This window comes from Arachis ipaensis, chromosome B02, assembly GCF_000816755.2.
Source record: "Arachis ipaensis cultivar K30076 chromosome B02, Araip1.1, whole genome shotgun sequence".
Classification (NCBI taxonomy): Eukaryota; Viridiplantae; Streptophyta; class Magnoliopsida; order Fabales; family Fabaceae; genus Arachis; species Arachis ipaensis.
The window spans coordinates 99,359,761-99,367,048 of NC_029786.2; the positions used below are offsets into that span (position 1 = coordinate 99,359,761).

The window sequence follows — 7,288 nt, forward strand, 5'->3', positions numbered from 1 at the left end:
CTGATGGTTTTAATTAATATATATTATAATTAAAATTAATAATTAAAATTATTGGAATAATTGTTGTAAAACAACTAAATAAATAAGAAAGATGTAATTATAAAATAATGTAATATAATTAGATAGCTTTAATAATAATATTCACAATGATTACTATTTTAATATAATAAGGATGATTAATATATCTACTAATATTATATGTTGTAGTATATGAATAGAAAAGAACTTTGTACGTAGAAAGAGAGAGAAAATTTTGTATTTGTATTATTGTTTGTGTGTAATTGTTAGAGGCTTAAGCCTCTATTTATACACGTATATGAGGTAGCTTTTTCAACTTCATATTAAATGAAGTCATCCTTGAGAAACTATATATCATGGAAAATGGGCATCCACGTAAGGTGTGATAAAGTATTCTTATCACAACACTCCCTCTTAGATGACTATTTAGGATTATGCCTCGTTAAAACCTTACTAAAGAAAACCCAATGGGAAAAAACTTTAGTGAAGGAAAAAGAGTACAAAATCCTTTGTGATGAGGACTGTCTCATTAAAAACTTTGTCAAGAAAAATCCAATGGAAAAAAACCTGACCAAGGAAAAAAGAGTACAGTCTCCCCCTCTTGTCAACATTATTTAATGTCTCGCAATCGGCACATCCCAATCTCATATACCAATCTTTCAAAGGAGGATTTTGGGAGTGACTTTGTGAATAAATCTGCCAGATTGTCACTTGAGCGGATTTGTTGGACATCAATTGTCCCTTGATTTTGAAGATCATGAGTGAAGAAGAATTTGGGAGAATATGCTTTGTTCTATCGCCTTTGATGTATCCGCCTTTAAGTTGAGCAATGCATGCTGTATTATCTTCAAACAGGACAGTTGGAGCTATCTTATGATCAATCAGTCCACATAATGACAGAATATATTGGATCAAACTCCTGAGCCAAAAACACTCGCGACTAGCTTCATGTATCGCTAGTATTTCGGCATGATTAGAGGATGTTGCAGTAATCGTCTGTTTTGTTGACCTCCATGATATAGTTGTACCACCATATGTGAAAAGGTATCCTGTTTAAGATCTCCCTTTATGTGGATCAGACAAGTATCCAGCATCTGCATAGTCAACTAATTGTGACTCGGATCCATAGGGATAAAACAATCCCATATCAACCGTTCCATGAAGGTATCGAAAGATTTGCTTGATTCCACTCTAATGTCTTCTGGTTGGAGAGGAACTATACCTTGCTAGTAAATTCACCGCGAATGATATGTCAGGTCGCGTATTATTAGCAAGATACATTAGCGCTCCAATGGCACTAAGATATGGTACTTCAGGACCAATGATATCTTCATTTTCTTCTTTAGGACGGAATTGATCCTTTTTCACATCCAAAGACCTTACGATCATTGGGGACTCAAAGGATGTGACTTATGTTGGAATAAATTACTTTTCATAACCCAGATCATCCATATTGAATCATCAAAAATATATCATATCATAATGCGGAAGCGTACCTGAATTTATAAACATGAATCATACGATCGGAAGACAGCTTTTATCACATTAAATGCCGTGACTAAACCACGTCAATCACCATCCTAATATACTTAACGACATAGATCAAATTTGGATGAGTAATATGGAAATTACATGCCAAGTGATCTCATGCATGCCTATTTCCAGCTGGTCCAACTTTATTGAGATCAAACACAATACAAATATTACAAAATAAACATTTCACATAACATGAAATAAACCATCAACTTAATTCTGCAGAAAAATAATTCAATATCTGTCATAGGACATATAGCATGAACTCCCACTAAACCAAGGCATCACAAATATTGAAACCCATCCGAGCAGTGTGCTCATGAAAAACTTTAGGGGTCAATCCCTTGGTAATGGATCTGCTAGCATATACTCTGTTCCTATATGTTCTATGGAAATCTGTTTTTTTCTTAAACTTTCTCCTTGACAACTAAGAACTTGATGTCTGTATGCTTCGATTTTGTCAAGCTCTTATTGTTATTGGAGTATAGTACTGCTGACTTATTGTACCTCAAAACCGTACGAGGTAATGACTTGATGAAACTTGTGATACCATTGATGGGAAGCTTGTTTGAGACCATAGATGGATTTTCTCCTTTTCTATTAGATCTCCTTAATGACACTTCTTGAGGTTGTTGAGCTTGCTGTATGGGTTGGGATTGAGAAAAATTCTCATTATTTTTCTGTGCTGTAGCAGTATCTTGAGCAACAACGATATTCTCATTGTTCTCTTGTACTGTAACTGGATCTACAGTAGGATTCTCATTGTGCTCTTGTACTATAACTGTGTCTTGAACAATAGTAGGTACAAAGACCTGATCATTGTCAGTTATAGAATCCTCATCAAAAGCAACTTTCCTAATATTTCCTTCCCCCCCAAACTCAACATCCTCAAGAAATCTCGCATTTTCCGTCTCAAAAATAGACCTTGATGCAGGATTGTAAAACTTGTACCCCCGTGAACGCGCAGTATAACCAACAAAGTAGCAACTAATTGTCTTTGAGTCCAATTTTCTTTCATGCGGCCTATATGGTCGCGCCTCAGTTGGACATTCCCAAATATGCAAATACTTTATACTGGGCCTTTTTCCAGTCCAAATTTCATATGGGGTTTTGTTAACTGCTTTGCTTGGCACCCTATTAAGGATGTACACTGCGGTCTTTAAGGCTTCTCCCCAGAGTGATTCAGGCAAGGAAGAATGACTAATCATACTTCTCACCATGTCCTTAAGAGTTCGGTTCCTTCGCTCTGCAACACCATTCATGCTAGGTTTGCCTGACATGGTGTATTGCGGAACAATACCACACTCCTCTAGGAAAAGAGCAAAAGGCCCGGGACGTTGCTCACCTGAACCGTCATATCTTCCGTAGTATTCACCACCACGATCAGATTTGACAGTTTTAATTTTCTTTCTAAGTTGAAGTTCAACTTCAGCTTTGAAAGACTTGAAAACATCCAAGGCTTGACACTTTTCATGAATTAAATATAGATACCCATAACGAGAGTAATCATCTATGAACGTAATAAAGTACCGTTGTCCATTCCAAGAGACAGTAGGGAATGGACCACATATATCGGTATGTATCAGTTCTAAGACATCTTTAGCTCTCTCGGCACCTAATTTCCTTTCGTTTGTCCTTTTCCCTTTATGCACTCAATGCAGACTTCAAAGTCCGCCAAATTTAGGTGTCCAAGAATTCCATCCGACACGAGTCTCTGAATTCTCTGTTTAGAGATGTGAACTAGGCGTTTGTGCCATAATGATGCCGAATTCTCATTTAGTTTTCATTTTGTACCTATTTGCAGTATTTCATTATTATAGGAATTTAAGTCAAGCCTATATAGATTATCCACCAAATGACCAGAGCAAATATTATTCGAATTATAGAAGAGATTGACTTTATTTTCTCCGAACGAACAAAAATAACCTGATTTGTCCAAACGAGAAACAGAAACCAAATTCCATCTAAATGACGGTACATAAAATGTCTCTAATAAATCCAAATAAAATCCACTCATGGAACATAATCTAAAGATTCCTATAGCTTCGACTGCAACTATATTGCCGTCTGCCACATAGATGTATCTTTCAGCATCACTTGGCGGTCGGCTCCACAGGCAACCCTGCATAATAACACTTACATGAGTAGTAGTAACAGAATCTACCCACCAAGTATCAACAGGTGCATAACTTAAACTAGTCTCAGAACAAACGAAAATAAGAATTATACCTTTCTTTACACGCCATGTGGCATATTTGGTACAATCTTTCTTCATGTGTCCCACCTTCTTACAGAAGAAACAGGTTGAAACTTGATACTGTTTCTTAGCCTTTTTCTGCTAAGAAGGCACATTCGCAGTGGTATTACGCTTTCTTTTATACTGAGAAGATGAAGCTATGTGAGCACTTTCAGTCTTATCTTGCTGTAGCTTCTCTTCTTCTTGCACACAGTGAGATATAAGCTCATTTAAGGACCAAGTGTCTTTCAGAGTGTTATAACTCACTTTGAATTGCCCAAAGTATGCAGGAAGGGAAATCAAAATGAAATGCACGAGTAAATCTTCAGATAACTCTAACTTTAGTGCTTTCAATTTTGAAGCAAGATGAGACATTTCCATAATGTACTCCCTTATGTTCCCTTTATCTTTATACCTCATGGAGACAAGTTTTCTCAAAAGGCTACTTGCCTCCGCCTTTTCATTCTTAGTAAAGAATTTTTCAACATCTTTCAGGAACTGTTTGGCATCTTTATCCTCAGTAATTGAGCTCCGAAACGCCTCAGGAATTGAGCGTTTCATGATCATAATGCTCATTCGATTAGATCTCTCCCACTTCTCTATTTTAACCTCATTGAGGTTTTCCGGAGTGGAAGTGGGTTTCTCCTCTCGAAGAGCTATATCTAGATCCATACAACCGAGGACAATCTCCACGGTATCCTTCCAAACTTTAAAGTTTGAACCATTCAGCATAGGAATACTGCTAATTTGCGCAGAAACATTGGTAGCTAAAGCCATAGTTTCTGGATTAGAACAAAAGAACATGCAGTAAATATTAGTTAATTAATGGGTAAAAATCCATATTGAGATATCCAGCACAACATTAATTTTTAATCTTTGGATAGAAAAATTAACTGTAAGTGATACTCTCATTGCAGTAATCAAATATTGTCAAAATTTCTATCACACATTAAGTCTTTCTTTGGACCGACTTAATGCACACATAGAAACTTAAACTTCGCAACCTATTTATTACCGCATATATTTTCTATTAATTGGCCAAACAATAACCTTCCTTTGGGCCGACTATTGACCGCATAATTAATAGAAAATAAAGAGAAGTGTGCAATGCTTATTATTTGGCCAAACAATAAACTTCCTTTGGGCCGATTATTGTTCGCATAAATAATAAATATTACTTTATTCTTAATTAGTTATACCCAAACATGTATTTACTATCAATATGCGTATGTAATTCGGCCAAATATAGACCTTCCTTTGGGCCGACCAATATTCGCATGAATTACATATCACCATATTCTTAATGTTTTAAATAAATCAATTTTCACAAAAGAGGCTACTTTGACAGCATAATGTTCAATCAATTTATTTCAAAATCAAATCTTTATAAAATAGATGGGTATACTGATCCAAATTGTTACTAGTTTACTTATGCAACAATAAAAAAAAATATTTAAATCGCAAAATGATTTAAATCTTAATGGTGTCTTTTTAGACCTTTAAAAAAATATGATTATAACTCATATGCCAAAAATTCTCGATCCATTAAGATTAAAATTAATCTTTATAAAATTAGTGGGTATAATTAATCAAAAATATAAAAGTTTAACAATACTTTATTTTCTATTTAAAAAAAAAATCAATTTACTGTTTATTATATAAAAAAAAAATCTGCCAAACTAAATAAAAGGCAGACCTTCTCATAAAATATATATACGTAACCATATATATCCTCAAAGTATAACCAAATAATGATATATATAAATGATGGATAGTATATATACACATATATATTCAAAAGCAACCAAAACGGCGATATGTTACGTTGTATATGTGGAACAATACTAAATACATATACACTAACCCACACAGTCGCACAAATATAATATATATACATATATTCTTATATATGTAACATCGTAACGTAATGAGAAACATATATACATCGATCCATATATCAATTCAGTAATTAAAAAAATAAAACTGAATATTTTCGATGATTAAATTATGGATGGCTCTGATACCACTTGTTAGAATAAATTAATTTTCATAACCCAGATCATTCATATTGAATCATCAAAAATATATCATATCATAATGCGGAAGCGTACCTGAATTTATAAACATGAATCATACGATCGGAAGAGTTTGGATCTTGTGGTTCTTTCGATCTTCCTCAACTGAAGCCTTCTGTATTTCTAGGTGGCTGAATTGCAACTCTTTTGATGGGGAAAGAACAACAAATGCGACTTTGGTATATTGGGGATCGAAACCCTGAAGGTCTATTTATATTTGAGCATGGCACCCATTAAACCCTTAAGCCCAAATAAAATAGTATCTAAGGCCCAAAAGATAATATATCTAAAATCCAAAAAGATAATTATCTAAGGAACAAAAGATAATATCCGGTTTTATTCTCATTTAATTCCAAATCAAAAGTAATAATGATTTATTCAATTAGCATTTAAAATAATAAATGAGATTATCATTATATAAGTCATTTAATTTGAAATAGCATAATTTGTGATTATAATTAATATATGTATTGCCCACAAATAAGTTAGGAAATCAAATAATTTCCTAACAACTTATCCATATAAAATCTTTTCAATATCTTCTCTATGTATGTTGTTTGATGAATAAAGATCCCATTTTTTATATGCTTGATCTGCAGGTCGAGACAAAATTCAGTCTTTCCAAGATCTTTCATCTCAAACTCTTCTTTTAAAATTTTTTATAATTGTTGGAATTTCTTCAGGAGTTCCAATGATATTTAAATCATCAACATACACAGCAATTATAATGAATCCAGATGCAGTTTTTCTTTATGAAAACACACGGGCATATATCATCATTCCTGAAACCGTTTTCGGCCAGATACTCAGTAAGACGATTATACCACATTCGTCTAGATTGCTTTAGACCATATAAAGATCTTTGCAATTTGACTGAGTATAACCCTTGTGAATATTCATTGTATGGTTTAGATATCTTTAGTCCTTCAGGGACTTTCATATAGATATCCCGATCTAATGAGCCGTATAAGTAGGCTGTTACCACATCCATTAAATGCATATGCAGTTTATGATATGCAGATAAACTGACTAAATAACGCAATGTTATTGCATCCACTATAAGGGAATACGTTTCTTCCTAATCTATACCGGGTCTTTGTGAAAAACCTTGTGCCACAAGTCGGGCTTTATAGCGCACAACTTCATTTTTCTCATTTCGTTTTCTCACAAATACCCACCTATATCCAACAGGTTTTACATCTTTTGGTATACGGACTACAGGTCCAAAGACTTCACGTTTTGTAAGTGAGTCTAACTCAGCCTTCATGACTTCTTTCCATTTTGGCCAATCATTTCTTTGTCGACATTCTTCGACTGATCTTGGCTCAAGATCATTAATTTCATACATGATATTTAATGCCATATTATATGCAAATATTTCATTGACAATTGTCTTATTTCGATCCCATTTCTCTCCTGTAAAGAC

The 7,288-nt window shown here is 34.0% G+C and overlaps 1 long non-coding RNA gene across 1 annotated transcript; it reads right to left on the minus strand.

Moving 5' to 3' along the window:
• On the minus strand, window positions 3,663-6,151 carry LOC110268091. Its single transcript, XR_002356145.1, has 3 exons — window positions 5,842-6,151; window positions 3,781-3,784; window positions 3,663-3,673 (listed from the first exon to the last, which is right to left on the minus strand). It is a non-coding gene; the product is annotated as an uncharacterized LOC110268091 (long non-coding RNA).